Source organism: Xiphophorus hellerii, chromosome 11 (assembly GCF_003331165.1).
Source record: "Xiphophorus hellerii strain 12219 chromosome 11, Xiphophorus_hellerii-4.1, whole genome shotgun sequence".
NCBI lineage: Eukaryota > Metazoa > Chordata > Actinopteri > Cyprinodontiformes > Poeciliidae > Xiphophorus > Xiphophorus hellerii.
In genome coordinates, this window is record NC_045682.1 from 5,638,833 (window position 1) to 5,657,373 (window position 18,541).

Sequence of the window (18,541 nt, forward strand, 5' to 3'; positions counted from 1 at the left end):
GGAACATGTAGACCTGTTTTTTTAAGCATATGCTAAAATGTGCAAATTGATTGAAACAAAGGTGCTATAATGAGAGTCAGGTTTAATGACTTTGTGTTGAATGCTTTATTAACGCTGGTGTTTGAGAATAACTGCTATGCTGATTTGAAAAGAAAGAAGAAAGAAAAAAACAGTAAAATTTCTGTCCAGTTGTTGGAAAATTAGCTTGTTTTTGACCGTTATTTTTTGAAAAATGCGGTGATACACACTCGGTATCCATGGATACGCTGAATGAAATGCATTAAACATTTAATATTACTTTAAAAAGCATTTTTTAAAAGATATTTTCCCTATGACAGTCTATGATTTGATTGTTTAGTTTTATTATTTTTTCAAGATAAGGACATGTTGATCTGGTTTTTCTTTAGCATAGCCAGGAATGCTAACATGGGTGAATTGATTTAAAAAAGCTAAAATGATGCTATTTAATCTAAGAGTATCAGGTTTGATGATTTTGTAGTCCAATACTTCAAAATTTTGTTGACTTCTTTGAAAAATACAGCTTTAATAGGTCTGTTTTGCATTTGTGGGATGAAACAAATTTGTGAGTTAATTTAAATGGTTTTGTGACTTATGTGTTAGCTTATTGAAATTTGTGGATAAATGTGTGGAATGTTAGCACTAGTGTTTGGGAAAAAAATGTTATGCTGGTTTGAAAAAAAAACCAAAACGGGAAAATTAGCTTGTTCTTTATTTTTTTAATGTCCTGACAAAACATATTTGGTTTCCATGGCAATGACATCAGACTTGTAGAGGTTTATTAGGACACTCAAGGACAGTTTACATAAAATCAGTAATTTCTATTCATGCACACGTTCACACACTGATGAACATGAAAAGCTAATAGATTGTAGCCACAGCTGTTTTATCAAGCCATTGGACCTTCTGACCAACACCAGCAGGAAAGGTGGGAGAAGCGTCTTGACCAAGGACACAACGACAGAGGCGGGCCACTGCAGGGCAAACTCCTACACCTGTTGCCCCAGTAATAAGCATTGTGTGTGTGTGTGTGTGTGTGGGTGTGTGTGTCGTAGTGATCATCTATCAAAGCTGATTTTCAAATACAAAATAATAATTTTTATGTGAAAATCAAATCAGCTTTTATGACTTTGGTGTCCAATTCTTGGCAAACTCTTTCGATACGTTGCTTGAAATAAAATCTTACTTGAAGATTAGAAAAGTTTTTGATATATATTTCTATTTATCTTTTAGATATTTTAGAAATATATTTCTCCTGTGTTATTACTAAATAGTTTAGTTTATATTTTTATTATTGTTCAGTTTTATATTTCTAAGAAAGAGAAGTTTTGAATAATTAGTGGTTTACGAAATGCTGTGTTGGTTCCTAGCATGTTTGGAGCTGTAATATATTTTCACGCTGACTACGTTTTCAGAAAGAGTCAGCAATATTAATAGTGGTGTGGTGATCGGAAAACCTATTATTTTAGTTTGAGAGAATTACTTTTGGAGAATCTTGTTGATGTTCTTTCTCTACATGGAGATGGTAATATTGACAGAATTCAAATTCAAAAATACTTTATTAATCCCAAAGGGAAATTAAATGTTGCTGTAACTCATTAATTAAGCTTCTTCAAAGAATTATTGTACGCTGAAAGATGGTCACGATTGTCCTTATGTATTGGATTTGGAGCAATATAATTGTGAACATTCATCTGAGTTTATTGCTGGGTTGTGTGCAGCCATGATCTTCAGACTGATGTAATGAATTTCATAACACTACCTTCAGCCATAACTGAGCCATTTGGAGTAATACTAACATGTGATAATAAGACTTCGAGGCATCATGCACACATAAGGAATGCAGGTTAATATCTTAATTATTTTGTCTGGTCTATCTCCAGACAAAATATAATGGCCATTTTAACACTGGATATGGATTTCTAAACCAGATAAACAGTTTTATTTTTGTAGGAGCCCCTTTTTACTGGAAACGGACTGGAAATTTGTGTCGGACTGTTTATTTAGATCCCCAGTGTTTAGACTCTGATATTTACAGATGACCATTTCTGCTGTTGACCATATGTAGGAGTATATAGGTATTTATTCATACTGTAGGATTTACTGATGGGGTGTCAGAGAAGCTGTGGTTGTGGTTCTGAAAACTTGTGGAGCTCAGAGGAATTTAATCTAATTAACTACAGTTAACATTTTATTAATTTAAAAATGCTAATGGAAACATATTAATTATTTTTCAATTCTTTTATAGTATTAAATTTATGTAAGCAGTACTTTAAGTTTAATAGTAATGAATGGCTCGTGTATCTTGTTTTGGCTATTAAGATAAAACAGATCTGTTCATCAGCACCAAAGATTTGTGAGAATTTAGGAAGGTAAACTGAGTAACTTGTTGCAGTGTCTTATTTTATTCACACTAATGGTATGTAAGATTAAAGGTATTTTATTAGCCATTAAAAAGTCCTCAACACAGCACATACTTGTTTAATTCATATTTAGACATTCTCAAACCTGGGCTGGTGTATTTTGGTTTTTCAGTGTTCTCTTTAAACATCGCTTTGGATTTTTGTCAAGGTCTTGATAATGAACTATAGTTTTTTCATGTTTTCCTTCACAGCTCATAGTGTAGAGCTTCCAGGAGATGGATCCCCAACGTTGGAGGAACGTTCAGACGACGGTAAGGATCTTGGTAAGGTGTGGTCAGATGTTGTCCCTCAGATGTCTGACAACGTGGTTTCTGGAAGTCATGGCGAGGCGTCGAGGTGTAGTTCACCTCCTCTGTCTGAGCCCATTTGGAGTCCAGATGACTCCAGACCTATTGGTACTTCACAACGTCATCAGGTAGGTTGGTAGGGGATGTGGCTCGTGTGACATCTGGGACCAGCGTAAACAGAAAGAGGCCAAAGGACAGTGACTCTGAAGAGGAGCCCCTGCCAAGAAGACTAGGGAGAGTGATGTTGATGAAGAGGAGCTCCCCTCCAAGAGGTCCAGGAACAGCGATGATGAAGAGGAACCTCTTCTCAGTCCCTCCACAAATACTTTGCGTGAGGATCCCGTTCAGTCATTTCCACTCTCCATTCCCTCGCCCATGACATTCTGGCTGGATCACATTAATTCACCCTTCAGTATTTCACCTCACAGTGCATGTGAGGATCCCGTTGCTGAAGTGGAGCTCCCCTCCAAGAGGTCCAGGGAGAGTGATGTTGACGAAGAGGAGCTCCCCTGCAAGTGGACCTGGGATAGTGATGAAGAAGAGGAACCTCTTTTCAGTCCCTCCACAAATAGGTTTTGTGAGGATCCCGTTCAGTCATTTCCACTCTCCATTCCCTCGCCCATGACATTCTGGCTGGATCACATTTATTCACCCTTCAGTATTTCACCTGAGAGGGCATGTAAGGATCCCGTTCCGTCATTCCCTGTCCTCTGTCCCCCACAATGGATGATGCATGAGGATTCTTCTCAGTCATCCTCTGCCTCCAGTTCCTCGTCCATGTCATTGTTTGGGGATCACCTTTTTTCACCCTTCGGTCTTTCACCTCAGAATGCATGTGAGGATCCCATTCTGTCCTCCCTGTCGTTTGTCCTTCACCACCAACATACTGCAAAATTCCAAGTTCATCATTCCCTTGCATATGTGTCTGGATGAAGTCTCAAATGGACAAAGAAGAGGAACCTATACCTTCAACATCTGGGATTGGATCTGACAGAATTAGAGGAAGAGTGAGTTCCAGACAAGTGTTTTTTAGACCTCAGTACGACTTGTCAGGTGATGACTCTGATTAGAGTGGGATCTTGAAAAACTGAAGACCTACCTGAAAAGTCCCATTAGGAAAACGTAATTTCTCTGTTGTTTTTGTTAAAACCAATGGCTTTCTAGCAGGACCGAGGATGCCTTAGGTAGCGTCTTGCACCGGGGCTTTTCTTTATCCCGCTGCTAGATTTTTTATGTTATGTTAGATGAAAATCTTTAAGGATAAAAGAAAGAGATAAATATTTGGTTAGGGCTTGGTCCAGTGAATTGGACCACCATAGATACAGTTTATTCTGAGGTTCTGGTTCATGGTCCTCACCAGTCTCCAGACTGCAAGCTGCTCCGTCAGTCCCAGTCAGAGCAGCTCGCAGTGAGACTGCTTCCTCCAAGATTCCCCTTGCGGTTCTGTCTCTGTTTTCCTCTCTACTCTCCCATGTTTCAGGGTGTAATCGCGGTGTTTCCCTCCACAATGCTCTCTATAATTGTTCTCACCTGTTCCTCCACTAATCCAGTTTCCCAGTTTTAATCTTTCAGGTTTTAGCTGCTCATCGCTGGACTCTTTCGTCGTTGTCCATGTGGTTCCTGTCCTTCTGGTTCCTTTCTTGTAAGTTCTTGCATTCCACAACACATAATACTGCCTGCTTCCTGCTGGCATTGGGGACCATCAGCTTTACTAAATAAACATAGAAATAAATTCACTATTAGTAGAAAGATGAACTATTAATCTCATAAAACAAATAGTTTATATGGCCATATTCATGTGTTGCAACACAGAAAGATCCCAAAAAGAGAACAGACATTAAAAAATACAGACACTAGTCTCTGATCCCAGGTCCAGACTTCTCAGATCTCTGATGTTCTGATCATCCCAGGTTGGATCTCCTGAGCCTGGATTCCTCCACCTTCAACACCACCAGTCAGGAGGAGGAAGATAAGAGAACCCAGTTGACAAAAAAAGTAAGAACATTTATATCTACACAACATAACTAAACATTTCAGATGGAGCTGCGTAGAGTTGAGCTGAAAGCTAGAAACTGGTTCTGTCTGCTGTCCATGCATATTTTCCTCTTTAACTCTGTTGTCTTTTCTCTTTATTTCATTTCTCTGTCAACTCATGTCACATGACTTGAGACTTGAGTTGACCAACAATTAAAGAAGAAGACCTGCTCCACCTGGTAACTTACTGGTGTAACAAACTGTGGAAAAGGTGAGGACATGAAGATGACTTGATCAGAAAGTCTCTTTCAATCATCTATTATTTAGACAGAAATGAAGGAATGTGTGTCTGATCATGTGTTGATTCTCTAGCATCACCAACAGCACTGGACCAATCAGGAGAGAGAAGACACAGAGGACTTAGGAGACAGAAAAAGATTTAACAGGGGGACACCTGAGGACGTGTGCAGAATAGAGAGACAGAGATCATGTGAAGTGTTTCCTCGTCAGCCTGTAAACCTCCACCTACACACCACCAGTAAGGTGGAGGTAGATAAGAGAACCCTGTTGATGAAAAAAGTGAGAAAACTTATTTTTACCTGGCTAACAATTTTAAATATGGATAAAATTGAGGTCAAATTTCAAAACTGTTCTTTCTTCTGTCCATGTTCTCTTTTTTAACTCTGTTGTCTTTTGTCTTTATTTCATTTTTCTGTCAACTCATGTCACATGACTTGAGTTGACCAACAATTAAAACAGAAGACCTGCTCCACCTGCTGCTCTACTGGTTGTAACAGATTATGGAAAAGGTGAAGACATGATCATGACTTGATCAAAACGTCTCCTTCAATCATCCTTTATTTAGACTGAATGTGTGTCTGATCATGTGTTGGTTCACTAGCATGACTGAAACTAGTCAACAGCACTGGACCAATGAGGAGAGAGGAGACGCAGAGGACTGAGGAGACACAGGAAATCCTGCTGGAAATCCAGAGAAGTTTCCTGATCCCATGACGATGAGTTGATCAGATACGGTGACCAACAGGTGCCAACGTGCAGCAAACAGGTGAAACGGCACAGAAAAAGTGAAACTAAAAGATCTTTTTACATTTCCAAACTGAACTTGCTTATACCATCACTGAAGCCAAAAACATGTTTCCACCATTTTTTCAAGTGACAAGTTGACTAGTCAAGGGACAAGTGTGTTGCTCCATAGATTAATTTAACACTGAAACCATTTGTGTTTTGTGTTTAAAAGACGATTCTACTGTGCAGGATAAATCAGATGTTTACTGAAGGGGCAGTATTATGTATTTTCCAGGCACATAGTGTCATGTTATTGCACAATGAAGTACCTCTGTTAACTATGTTAATTAGTTACTACTTTGTTGCAGTTAAAACAAGCGAATGTAGGGTAAGAATCCACAATAGCCAGCAGACAAATAAGTAAGACCCTGATTCAAGTGCTTGACTTGAGTTAGTGGATTTGCAATATTACCTGTGCTAAACAAAAAACAAGATTAGAGATATACATTTTTATGTGTGACTGTAAAACACATCCATTTAATATCATGCTCTTTTTAGCATCATTAAAGTGATGGTTGTTCTAAATGTTTTCTAGATTCAAGGATGGCCTTTCAACCCTGGATGTCATTTATGCTTTGGAGCTTCGTGCTTCTGTGTTCAGGCCCTTTATGTGCACAAGTGTGGAAAAGCTGACATCAGAAATGTTTGAGGAAATCTTTGAGGTTCAGCTCAGCGAAAAGGGCAGCACCAGACGACAAGAAGAAACCAGACTGCTAGGATTCTCCTAGAGACGGACCAAACCTCGCTTTCCTGTTCAAACACTATCAAAATACCAAAGCCCAAGACATACGATCAGTTCCAAAAGAGACATGAACTTCGGGATACAAAACTCTTTGGACTTCAAATACAGAATCACAAAACTCAAATGTGGATGTTGGCCTGTGAAGGAAGATGTTAACTTGTGAAACCTGCTCTGTCAAAGTTCTGACTCTGCTGCGTTGTGGTTGTTGGACACACACCTTTGAACTTTAGACTCGTTCATTTCCGAGTCTTGTGTAGTTTTCTACATAGGATTCCCAAGTCATGGATGCACTAGGCCACTGTCTCTGGAGGTCCTCAAACTGTCCCTAAAGACGGTCATGGCCACATTGACTGCTGCTTGACTCGGTCATAAACTGTCCCAATTCCTCCTGGGAGTCTGGGAACCCACAGTCTGTTCTGCCAAACCGAGGAGTAAAATACGCACAGGACGCATAGATTAGTTATATATTTACATTTCTTCATTCAACTGTCACTACCAACTGTTATGACTATTGTTGAAAACTGTTGTAATGCTTGATTGTATTTATGTCATCAGAAATTGTTACAATAAAAGTGACATACTATTATCACATGGCTGATTTTTTTTGTTTTGACAAATTATTTTTGAAAGCTGCCAAACAGGCAACAAATTAACCAGATGTTAATTAAATAAATGAAAACAACAACAAAAACCTTGTTAGGTAGGTGGTACATGACATCCGGTTTACCAGTGAGACTGTTAAGCAGGTCTGATGGTATTTGTAGTCCATCTTTCCTTGCTTTCATCGATGTCACATTGCAGCAAACCCATGAACACAAACCGCACTAAACACATCTGCTCATGACTGCCACTAAAGACGTGTCTCTGCTTCAGATCATTCATCAGATCATCCAGAACTGGGACTAACAAACCAAAACGAAAACAAATTAAGGAAAATTTCAGAGGAGACACAAACAGTCTAGAATGACATCATTGGTTTCCATAAAATAGATAATTTCTTAAATTTGCTCTTTAAAGAATGAAGGCTCATTTGAACATTATGAATTGTTGGCAAGAAATCCAGAACTTCTGCACGACTGCAGTCGTCATGAAAGTTCGTCTTGATCAGATCCTCTTCTGAGAGCGAGTCCAGCACCGACCATGTTAAAGAAAATAGAGCAGAATAGAAAAACTTTTACTGTCCAACAATGGAGAAAATCAGGAGCTAAACTAACAATGTGACACACATTTAAAGCAGTTAGGTTCACATAAAGATAGAAGATAAAATATGTAAAAACAGTAAAATGCTGTACAGTAACGGCAAAAATTCAACGCCAGTACATTGGAGTTATTAAAAATAGCATTTAAATAGCATACTCTACTCAAACATAATGTGCAGTAAGGTATGTTAATTGAAAAAATATTCAAAACTGAGAACCAGAAAGGAAATAGCATATTTACTGATAACTAGCTGGCATTTGTATTTCAACAAATGTGGCTTGTTGAACCAAGAGAACTTCAAGACTATTTACCAGAGTCTTCACCTTGAGTCAAGAACTCCACATTTTTCCCACATGAAAAGCAGATCACTTGAACTGTCCCCAGATTTTGACCACAGAAGTTGCAAAACATGAAACATGGTCACATAAAAAAGGCACAATTGAAACCAGATATTTATACACCAAGGAAAAGATATAAACTTCTCTCTCTGTCTGTATAGATAGATTGAGATCTACATGTTACATGTTATTATATGATAAAAAGATTGAGATAAAAACATGTATTATTTGGTAATGAATTCATAATATATTATCTGATGATATTTTCTGCACAGAACTCGTGGCCATTTAAAACCAGACGGTATTTGGCAGCAGTTAAGCTAAATGAATGTAATAATAAAGGAATGGTGGATAGAAAAACATTCTAAAACTTAATGTTTCTTCACATATTTTGTAGTTTTGTCTGTGGATTTGCTCATAATTTTTGAAATAAGACAAAACAAACATAACTTTTCAGCAACACATAGGAGCTTTTTGAAGGCAATATTTCCTTAATATTGATGAAAACGTAAAAGTTCAAGAGGCAGATGACATTATTTCCAAGCTAAAAATAAAAAAATATATCAGTGAAACTAGTTTTGTAGCTTTTGCAAATCAGTCATATGCCGGGCATTACTAGATGATAGATGTGGCAATGTTTCTGTGGCACCAAAGAACTGAAGCTACACTTATAACACCTTACAATGACTTATATCAAGATCACAATTCAACATTAAAATATTAACACATGTTATAATTGTATATATTAATATATTTTTTGCCTTGTAAGAGTGATTTGTAACTGAACTATGTACTACAATACAAGGTGCCCTGCATGAATCTTTTACTATTTAGCTGGTGCAATTTGCAACTTCTGTAGTCCAGTTTATCTCACGCACCAGCGCGTGCATCCGTCATTGAGCCTACGTCAATGAACGTCATGGAAACGCACCAGCGCGTGCATCCGTCATTGAGCCGTCATGGAAACGACGTTAGCGTCGGTAACCCTATAAATGACGCGGACCTTCTGAAATCTTTCCCTTTGCTACGGGACTTTTGAAGGAGACGCCTGAAGGAGCATAACGCCTCGGAAGGTTTGAACCTAGTGAGAAGTCTGCTTTGCAAAACTTGCTAAAGAAGCACTTGCTGAAATACGCACTTGCTGAAGAATCCCACAACCCGGGAAAGATGGATCCTGGCCAGGAGAAGAACCAGCAGGGTGATCAGCTGGAAGGTTAATATCATTCTTCTACTATTTTAATAAACAAAAACAAGTTATTAGTAAAATAATAATGAATCGTTTAGTTTATTTTGTGTTTGTGTGCATTTCTTTTAAAGAAATACTGCCTGCTGTACAAAAAAAGACAAGTAGCATTCTTGCTAGCGTAGATGTTTCTTAACTAATGAGCCTTTTTCTTGACTGAATTTCCAGGAAATGTCAGGAATGTTAAACTGGTGTAGTGATTTAAGAAACATATGTATTTAATTATAGTCAAATTAGTTGAATTAATGTCAAATTCGTGAAAAATTAGCCTGCTCGTGACCGTTATTTTTTGAAAAATGCTCTGTTCCACTCAGTTCCCATGGATACGCCAAATAAAATACATTAGCTATTTCATGTTACTTTAAAGATAAACATTTAACAACACGTATTTTCCCGTTTGATAGACTGTAATTTAATTGTTTAGTTTTGCTATTTTTTAAAGAAAGGAACATGTAGACCTGTTTTTTTAAGCATATGCTAAAATGTACAAATTGATTGAAATAAAGGTGCTATAATGAGAGTCAGGTTTAATGACTTTGTGTTCAATGCTTTATTAACGCTGGTGTTTGAGAATAACTGCTATGCTGATTTGAAAAGAAAGAAGAAAGAAAAAAACAGTAAAATTTCTGTCCAGTTGTTGGAAAATTAGCTTGTTTTTGACCGTTATTTTTTGAAAAATGCGGTGATACACACTCGGTATCCATGGATACGCTGAATGAAATGCATTAAACATTTAATATTACTTTAAAAAGCATTTTTTTAAAAGATATTTTCCCTATGACAGTCTATGATTTGATTGTTTAGTTTTATTATTTTTTCAAGATAAGGACATGTTGATCTGGTTTTTCTTTAGCATAGCCAGGAATGCTAACATGGGTGAATTGATTTAAAAAAGCTAAAATGATGCTATTTAATCTAAGAGTATCAGGTTTGATGATTTTGTAGTCCAATACTTCAAAATTTTGTTGACTTCTTTGAAAAATACAGCTTTAATAGGTCTGTTTTGCATTTGTGGGATGAAACAAATTTGTGAGTTAATTTAAATGGTTTTGTGACTTATGTGTTAGCTTATTGAAATTTGTGGATAAATGTGTGGAATGTTAGCACTAGTGTTTGGGAAAAAAATGTTATGCTGGTTTGAAAAAAAAAACAAAACGGGAAAATTAGCTTGTTCTTTATTTTTTTAATGTCCTGACAAAACATATTTGGTTTCCATGGCAATGACATCAGACTTGTAGAGGTTTATTAGGACACTCAAGGACAGTTTACATAAAATCAGTAATTTCTATTCATGCACACGTTCACACACTGATGAACATGAAAAGCTAATAGATTGTAGCCACAGCTGTTTTATCAAGCCATTGGACCTTCTGACCAACACCAGCAGGAAAGGTGGGAGAAGCGTCTTGACCAAGGACACAACGACAGAGGCGGGCCACTGCAGGGCAAACTCCTACACCTGTTGCCCCAGTAATAAGCATTGTGTGTGTGGGTGTGTGTGGGTGTGTGTGTTGTAGTGATCATCTATCAAAGCTGATTTTCAAATACAAAATAATAATTTTTATGTGAAAATCAAATCAGCTTTTATGACTTTGGTGTCCAATTCTTGGCAAACTCTTTCGATACGTTGCTTGAAATAAAATCTTACTTGAAGATTAGAAAAGTTTTTGATATATATTTCTATTTATCTTTTAGATATTTTAGAAATATATTTCTCCTGTGTTATTACTAAATAGTTTAGTTTATATTTTTATTATTGTTCAGTTTTATATTTCTAAGAAAGAGAAGTTTTGAATAATTAGTGGTTTACGGAATGCTGTGTTGGTTCCTAGCATATTTGGAGCTGTAATATATTTTAACGCTGACTACGTTTTCAGAAAGAGTCAGCAATATTAATAGTGGTGTGGTGATCGGAAAACCTATTATTTTAGTTTGAGAGAATTACTTTTGGAGAATCTTGTTGATGTTCTTTCTCTACATGGAGATGGTAATATTGACAGAATTCAAATTCAAAAATACTTTATTAATCCCAAAGGGAAATTAAATGTTGCTGTAACTCATTAATTAAGCTTCTTCAAAGAATTATTGTACGCTGAAAGATGGTCACGATTGTCCTTATGTATTGGATTTGGAGCAATATAATTGTGAACATTCATCTGAGTTTATTGCTGGGTTGTGTGCAGCCATGATCTTCAGACTGATGTAATGAATTTCATAACACTACCTTCAGCCATAACTGAGCCATTTGGAGTAATACTAACATGTGATAATAAGACTTCGAGGCATCATGCACACATAAGGAATGCAGGTTAATATCTTAATTATTTTGTCTGGTCTATCTCCAGACAAAATATAATGGCCATTTTAACACTGGATATGGATTTCTAAACCAGATAAACAGTTTTATTTTTGTAGGAGCCCCTTTTTACTGGAAACGGACTGGAAATTTGTGTCGGACTGTTTATTTAGATCCCCAGTGTTTAGACTCTGATATTTACAGATGACCATTTCTGCTGTTGACCATATGTAGGAGTATATAGGTATTTATTCATACTGTAGGATTTACTGATGGGGTGTCAGAGAAGCTGTGGTTGTGGTTCTGAAAACTTGTGGAGCTCAGAGGAATTTAATCTAATTAACTACAGTTAACATTTTATTAATTTAAAAATGCTAATGGAAACATATTAATTATTTTTCAATTCTTTTATAGTATTAAATTTATGTAAGCAGTACTTTAAGTTTAATAGTAATGAATGGCTCGTGTATCTTGTTTTGGCTATTAAGATAAAACAGATCTGTTCATCAGCACCAAAGATTTGTGAGAATTTAGGAAGGTAAACTGAGTAACTTGTTGCAGTGTCTTATTTTATTCACACTAATGGTATGTAAGATTAAAGGTATTTTATTAGCCATTAAAAAGTCCTCAACACAGCACATACTTGTTTAATTCATATTTAGACATTCTCAAACCTGGGCTGGTGTATTTTGGTTTTTCAGTGTTCTCTTTAAACATCGCTTTGGATTTTTGTCAAGGTCTTGATAATGAACTATAGTTTTTTCTTGTTTTCCTTCACAGCTCATAGTGTAGAGCTTCCAGCAGATGGATCCCCAACGTTGGAGGAACGTCCAGACGACGGTAAGGATCTTGGTAAGGTGTGGTCAGATGTTGTCCCTCAGATGTCTGACAACGTGGTTTCTGGAAGTCATGGCGAGGCGTCGAGGTGTAGTTCACCTCCTCTGTCTGAGCCCATTTTGAGTCCAGATGACTCCAGACCTATTGGTACTTCACAACGTCATCAGGTAGGTTTGGTAGGGGATGTGGCTCGTGTGACATCTGGGACCAGCGTAAACAGAAAGAGGTCAAAGGACAGTGACTCTGAAGAGGAGCCCCCTGCCAAGAAGACTAGGGAGAGTGATGTTGATGAAGAGGAGCTCCCCTCCAAGAGGTCCAGGAACAGCGATGATGAAGAGGAACCTCTTCTCAGTCCCTCCACAAATACTTTGCGTGAGGATCCCGTTCAGTCATTTCCACTCTCCATTCCCTCGCCCATGACATTCTGGCTGGATCACATTAATTCACCCTTCAGTATTTCACCTCACAGTGCATGTGAGGATCCCGTTGCTGAAGTGGAGCTCCCCTCCAAGAGGTCCAGGGAGAGTGATGTTGACGAAGAGGAGCTCCCCTGCAAGTGGACCTGGGATAGTGATGAAGAAGAGGAACCTCTTTTCAGTCCCTCCACAAATAGGTTTTGTGAGGATCCCGTTCAGTCATTTCCACTCTCCATTCCCTCGCCCATGACATTCTGGCTGGATCACATTTATTCACCCTTCAGTATTTCACCTGAGAGGGCATGTAAGGATCCCGTTCCGTCATTCCCTGTCCTCTGTCCCCCACAATGGATGATGCATGAGGATTCTTCTCAGTCATCCTCTGCCTCCAGTTCCTCGTCCATGTCATTGTTTGGGGATCACCTTTTTTCACCCTTCGGTCTTTCACCTCAGAATGCATGTGAGGATCCCATTCTGTCCTCCCCTGTCGTTTGTCCTTCACCACCAACATACTGCAAAATTCCAAGTTCATCATTCCCTTGCATATGTGTCTGGATGAAGTCTCAAATGGACAAAGAAGAGGAACCTATACCTTCAACATCTGGGATTGGATCTGACAGAATTAGAGGAAGAGTGAGTTCCAGACAAGTGTTTTTTAGACCTCAGTATGACTTGTCAGGTGATGACTCTGATTAGAGTGGGATCTTGAAAAACTGAAGACCTACCTGAAAAGTCCCATTAGGAAAACGTAATTTCTCTGTTGTTTTTGTTAAAACCAATGGCTTTCTAGCAGGACCGAGGATGCCTTAGGTAGCGTCTTGCACCGGGGCTTTTCTTTATCCCGCTGCTAGATTTTTTATGTTATGTTAGATGAAAATCTTTAAGGATAAAAGAAAGAGATAAATATTTGGTTAGGGCTTGGTCCAGTGAATTGGACCACCATAGATACAGTTTATTCTGAGGTTCTGGTTCATGGTCCTCACCAGTCTCCAGACTGCAAGCTGCTCCGTCAGTCCCAGTCAGAGCAGCTCGCAGTGAGACTGCTTCCTCCAAGATTCCCCTTGCGGTTCTGTCTCTGTTTTCCTCTCTACTCTCCCATGTTTCAGGGTGTAATCGCGGTGTTTCCCTCCACAATGCTCTCTATAATTGTTCTCACCTGTTCCTCCACTAATCCAGTTTCCCAGTTTTAATCTTTCAGGTTTTAGCTGCTCATCGCTGGACTCTTTCGTCGTTGTCCATGTGGTTCCTGTCCTTCTGGTTCCTTTCTTGTAAGTTCTTGCATTCCACAACACATAATACTGCCTGCTTCCTGCTGGCATTGGGGACCATCAGCTTTACTAAATAAACATAGAAATAAATTCACTATTAGTAGAAAGATGAACTATTAATCTCATAAAACAAATAGTTTATATGGCCATATTCATGTGTTGCAACATAGAAAGATCACAAAAAGAGAATAGACATTAAAAAATACAGACACTAGTCTCTGATCCCAGGTCCAGACTTCTCAGATCTCTGATGTTCTGATCATCCCAGGTTGGATCTCCTGAGCCTGGATTCCTCCACCTTCAACACCACCAGTCAGGAGGAGGAAGATAAGAGAACCCAGTTGACAAAAAAAGTAAGAACATTTATATCTACACAACATAACTAAACATTTCAGATGGAGCTGCGTAGAGTTGAGCTGAAAGCTAGAAACTGGTTCTGTCTGCTGTCCATGCATATTTTCCTCTTTAACTCTGTTGTCTTTTCTCTTTATTTCATTTCTCTGTCAACTCATGTCACATGACTTGAGGCTTGAGTTGACCAACAAATAAAGAAGAAGACCTGCTCCACCTGGTAACTTACTGGTGTAACAAACTGTGGAAAAGGTGAGGACATGAAGATGACTTGATCAGAAAGTCTCTTTCAATCATCTATTATTTAGACAGAAATGAAGGAATGTGTGTCTGATCATGTGTTGATTCTCTAGCATCACCAACAGCACTGGACCAATCAGGAGAGAGAAGACACAGAGGACTTAGGAGACAGAAAAAGATTTAACAGGGGGACACCTGAGGACGTGTGCAGAATAAAGAGACAGAGATCATGTGAAGTGTTTCCTCGTCAGCCTGTCAACCTCCACCTACACACCACCAGTAAGGTGGAGGTAGATAAGAGAACCCAGTTGACGAAAAAAGTGAGAAAACTTATTTTTACCTGGCTAACAATTTTAAATATGTATGAAATTGAGGTCAAATTTCAAAACTGTTCTTTCTTCTGTCCTGTTCTCTTTTTTTAACTCTGTTGTCTTTTGTCTTTATTTCATTTTTCTGTCAACTCATGTCACATGACTTGAGTTGACCAACAATTAAAACAGAAGACCTGCTCCACCTGCTGCTCTACTGGTTGTAACAGATTAAGGAAAAGGTGAGGACATGATGATGACTTGATCAAAACGTCTCCTTCAATCATCCTTTATTTAGACTGAATGTGTGTCTGATTATGTGTTGATTCTCCAGCGTCTCATGTTGAAGTTCAACTGTTCCTTGGTCAGACGATGAATATTAAAGAATTTTAGAACCATTAGAGAAAACCCAGCGCTGGTTTCTGATCCCAGATTCAGTTTCTGCAGATCAATAATGTCCCAGGTTGGATCTCCTGAACCTGCAAACCTCCACCTTCAACACCACAAGTCAGGTGGAGGAAGATAAGAGAACAAAGTTGAGAAAAAAAGTAAGAGTAACATTAAAAGTAACTTTTACACAAGAAAAAGTTTTCAATATGCTTGAAGTTGAGGTCAATACTCAAATCTGATTAATACTTTCTGCTGTACTTTCTCCTTACTGACCCTTTTGTTTGATTTTTTCTATTGAGTCAATTCATAACAGCAGAGCTTTGATGAGCTTTGTGCTGATGGAAGGAGGATCAGGAATAGAGCAGAGGACCTGCTGACCTACTGGTTCTAGTAGATTCTATAAATGGTGAGGTCATGATTATGACTTGATCAGAAAGTTTGATTCAATCATCTGTTATTTAGACAGAAATGAAGGAATGTGTGTCTGATCCTGTGTTGGTTCACTAGCATGACTGAAACTAGTCAACAGCACTGGACCAATGAGGAGAGAGGAGACACAGAGGACTGAGGAGACACAGGAAATCCTGCTGGAAATCCAGAGAAGTTTCCTGATCCCATGACGATGAGTTGATCAGATACGGTGACCAACAGGTGCCAACGTGCAGCAAACAGGTGAAACGGCACAGAAAAAGTGAAACTAAAAGATCTTTTTACATTTCCAAACTGAACTTGCTTATACCATCACTGAAGCCAAAAACATGTTTCCACCATTTTTTCAAGTGACAAGTTGACTAGTCAAGGGACAAGTGTGTTGCTCCATAGATTAATTTAACACTGAAACCATTTGTGTTTTGTGTTTAAAAGACGATTCTACTGTGCAGGATAAATCAGATGTTTACTGAAGGGGCAGTATTATGTATTTTCCAGGCACATAGTGTCATGTTATTGCACAATGAAGTACCTCTGTTAACTATGTTAATTAGTTACTACTTTGTTGCAGTTAAAACAAGCGAATGTAGGGTAAGAATCCACAATAGCCAGCAGACAAATAAGTAAGACCCTGATTCAAGTGCTTGACTTGAGTTAGTGGATTTGCAATATTACCTGTGCTAAACAAAAAACAAGATTAGAGATATACATTTTTATGTGTGACTGTAAAACACATCCATTTAATATCATGCTCTTTTTAGCATCATTAAAGTGATGGTTGTTCTAAATGTTTTCTAGATTCAAGGATGGCCTTTCAACCCTGGATGTCATTTATGCTTTGGAGCTTCGTGCTTCTGTGTTCAGGCCCTTTATGTGCACAAGTGTGGAAAAGCTGACATCAGAAATGTTTGAGGAAATCTTTGAGGTTCAGCTCAGCGAAAAGGGCAGCACCAGACGACAAGAAGAAACCAGACTGCTAGGATTCTCCTAGAGACGGACCAAACCTCGCTTTCCTGTTCAAACACTATCAAAATACCAAAGCCCAAGACATACGATCAGTTCCAAAAGAGACATGAACTTCGGGATACAAAACTCTTTGGACTTCAAATACAGAATCACAAAACTCAAATGTGGATGTTGGCCTGTGAAGGAAGATGTTAACTTGTGAAACCTGCTCTGTCAAAGTTCTGACTCTGCTGCGTTGTGGTTGTTGGACACACACCTTTGAACTTTAGACTCGTTCATTTCCGAGTCTTGTGTAGTTTTCTACATAGGATTCCCAAGTCATGGATGCACTAGGCCACTGTCTCTGGAGGTCCTCAAACTGTCCCTAAAGACGGTCATGGCCACATTGACTGCTGTTTGACTCGGTCATAAACTGTCCCAATTCCTCCTGGGAGTCTGGGAACCCACAGTCTGTTCTGCCAAACCGAGGAGTAAAATACGCACAGGACGCATAGATTAGTTATATATTTACATTTCTTCATTCAACTGTCACTACCAACTGTTATGACTATTGTTGAAAACTGTTGTAATGCTTGATTGTATTTATGTCATCAGAAATTGTTACAATAAAAGTGACATACTATTATCACATGGCTGATTTTTTTTGTTTTGACAAATTATTTTTGAAAGCTGCCAAACAGGCAACAAATTAACCAGATGTTAATTAAATAAATGAAAAAAACAACAACAACAAAAACCTTGTTAGGTAGGTGGTACATGACATCCGGTTTACCAGTGAGACTGTTAAGCAGGTCTGATGGTATTTGTAGTCCATCTTTCCTTGCTTTCATCGATGTCACATTGCAGCAAACCCATGAACACAAACCGCACTAAACACATCTGCTCATGACTGCCACTAAAGACGTGTCTCTGCTTCAGATCATTCATCAGATCATCCAGAACTGGGACTAACAAACCAAAATGAAAACAAATTAAGGAAAATTTCAGAGGAGACACAAACAGTCTAGAATGACATCATTGGTTTCCATAAAATAGATAATTTCTTAAATTTGCTCTTTAAAGAATGAAGGCTCATTTGAACATTATGAATTGCTGGCAAGAAATCCAGAACTTCTGCATGACTGCAGTCGTCATGAAAGTTCGTCTTGATCAGATCCTCTTCTGAGAGCGAGTCCAGCACCGACCATGTTAAAGAAAATAGAGCAGAATAGAAAAACTTTTACTGTCCAACAATGGAGAAAATCAGGAGCTAAACTAACAATGTGACACACAATTAAAGCAGTTAGGTTCACATAAAGATAGAAGATAAAATATGTAAAAACAGTAAAATTCTGTACAGTAACGGCAAAAATTCAACGCAAGTACAGTGGAGTTATTAAAAGTAGCATATAAATAGTATACTCTACTCAAACATAATGTGCAGTAAGGTATGTTAATTGAAAAAATATTCAAAACTCAGAACCAGAAAGGAAATAACATATTTACTGATAACTAGCTGGCATTTGTATTTCAACAAATGTGGCTTGCTGAACCAAGAGAACTTCAAGACTATTTACCAGAGTCTTCACCTTGAGTCAAGAACTGCACATTTTTCCCACATGAAAAGCAGATCACTTGAACTGTCCCCAGATTTTGACCACAGAAGTTGCAAAACATGAAACATGGTCACATAAAAAAGGCACAATTGAAACCAGATATTTATACACCAAGGAAAAGATACAAACTTCTC

General features: G+C 38.1%; 2 long non-coding RNA genes across 3 annotated transcripts; both read left to right on the top strand.

Annotated features, from left to right (window-relative positions):
• Positions 1-5,461: 5,461 nt before the first annotated feature.
• LOC116727989 (uncharacterized) lies at positions 5,462-17,527 on the top strand. 2 transcript variants are annotated; one of them, XR_004340912.1, is made up of 5 exons: positions 5,462-5,511; positions 15,362-15,575; positions 15,717-15,823; positions 15,925-16,089; positions 16,645-17,527. It is a non-coding gene; the product is annotated as an uncharacterized LOC116727989 (long non-coding RNA). The 2 variants fall into 2 exon arrangements; XR_004340911.1 differs by having other exon boundaries at positions 15,362-15,823.
• On the top strand, positions 5,629-7,206 carry LOC116727990 (uncharacterized). The gene is made up of 2 exons (XR_004340913.1): positions 5,629-5,768; positions 6,324-7,206. It is a non-coding gene; the product is annotated as an uncharacterized LOC116727990 (long non-coding RNA).
• Positions 17,528-18,541: the final 1,014 nt, after the last annotated feature.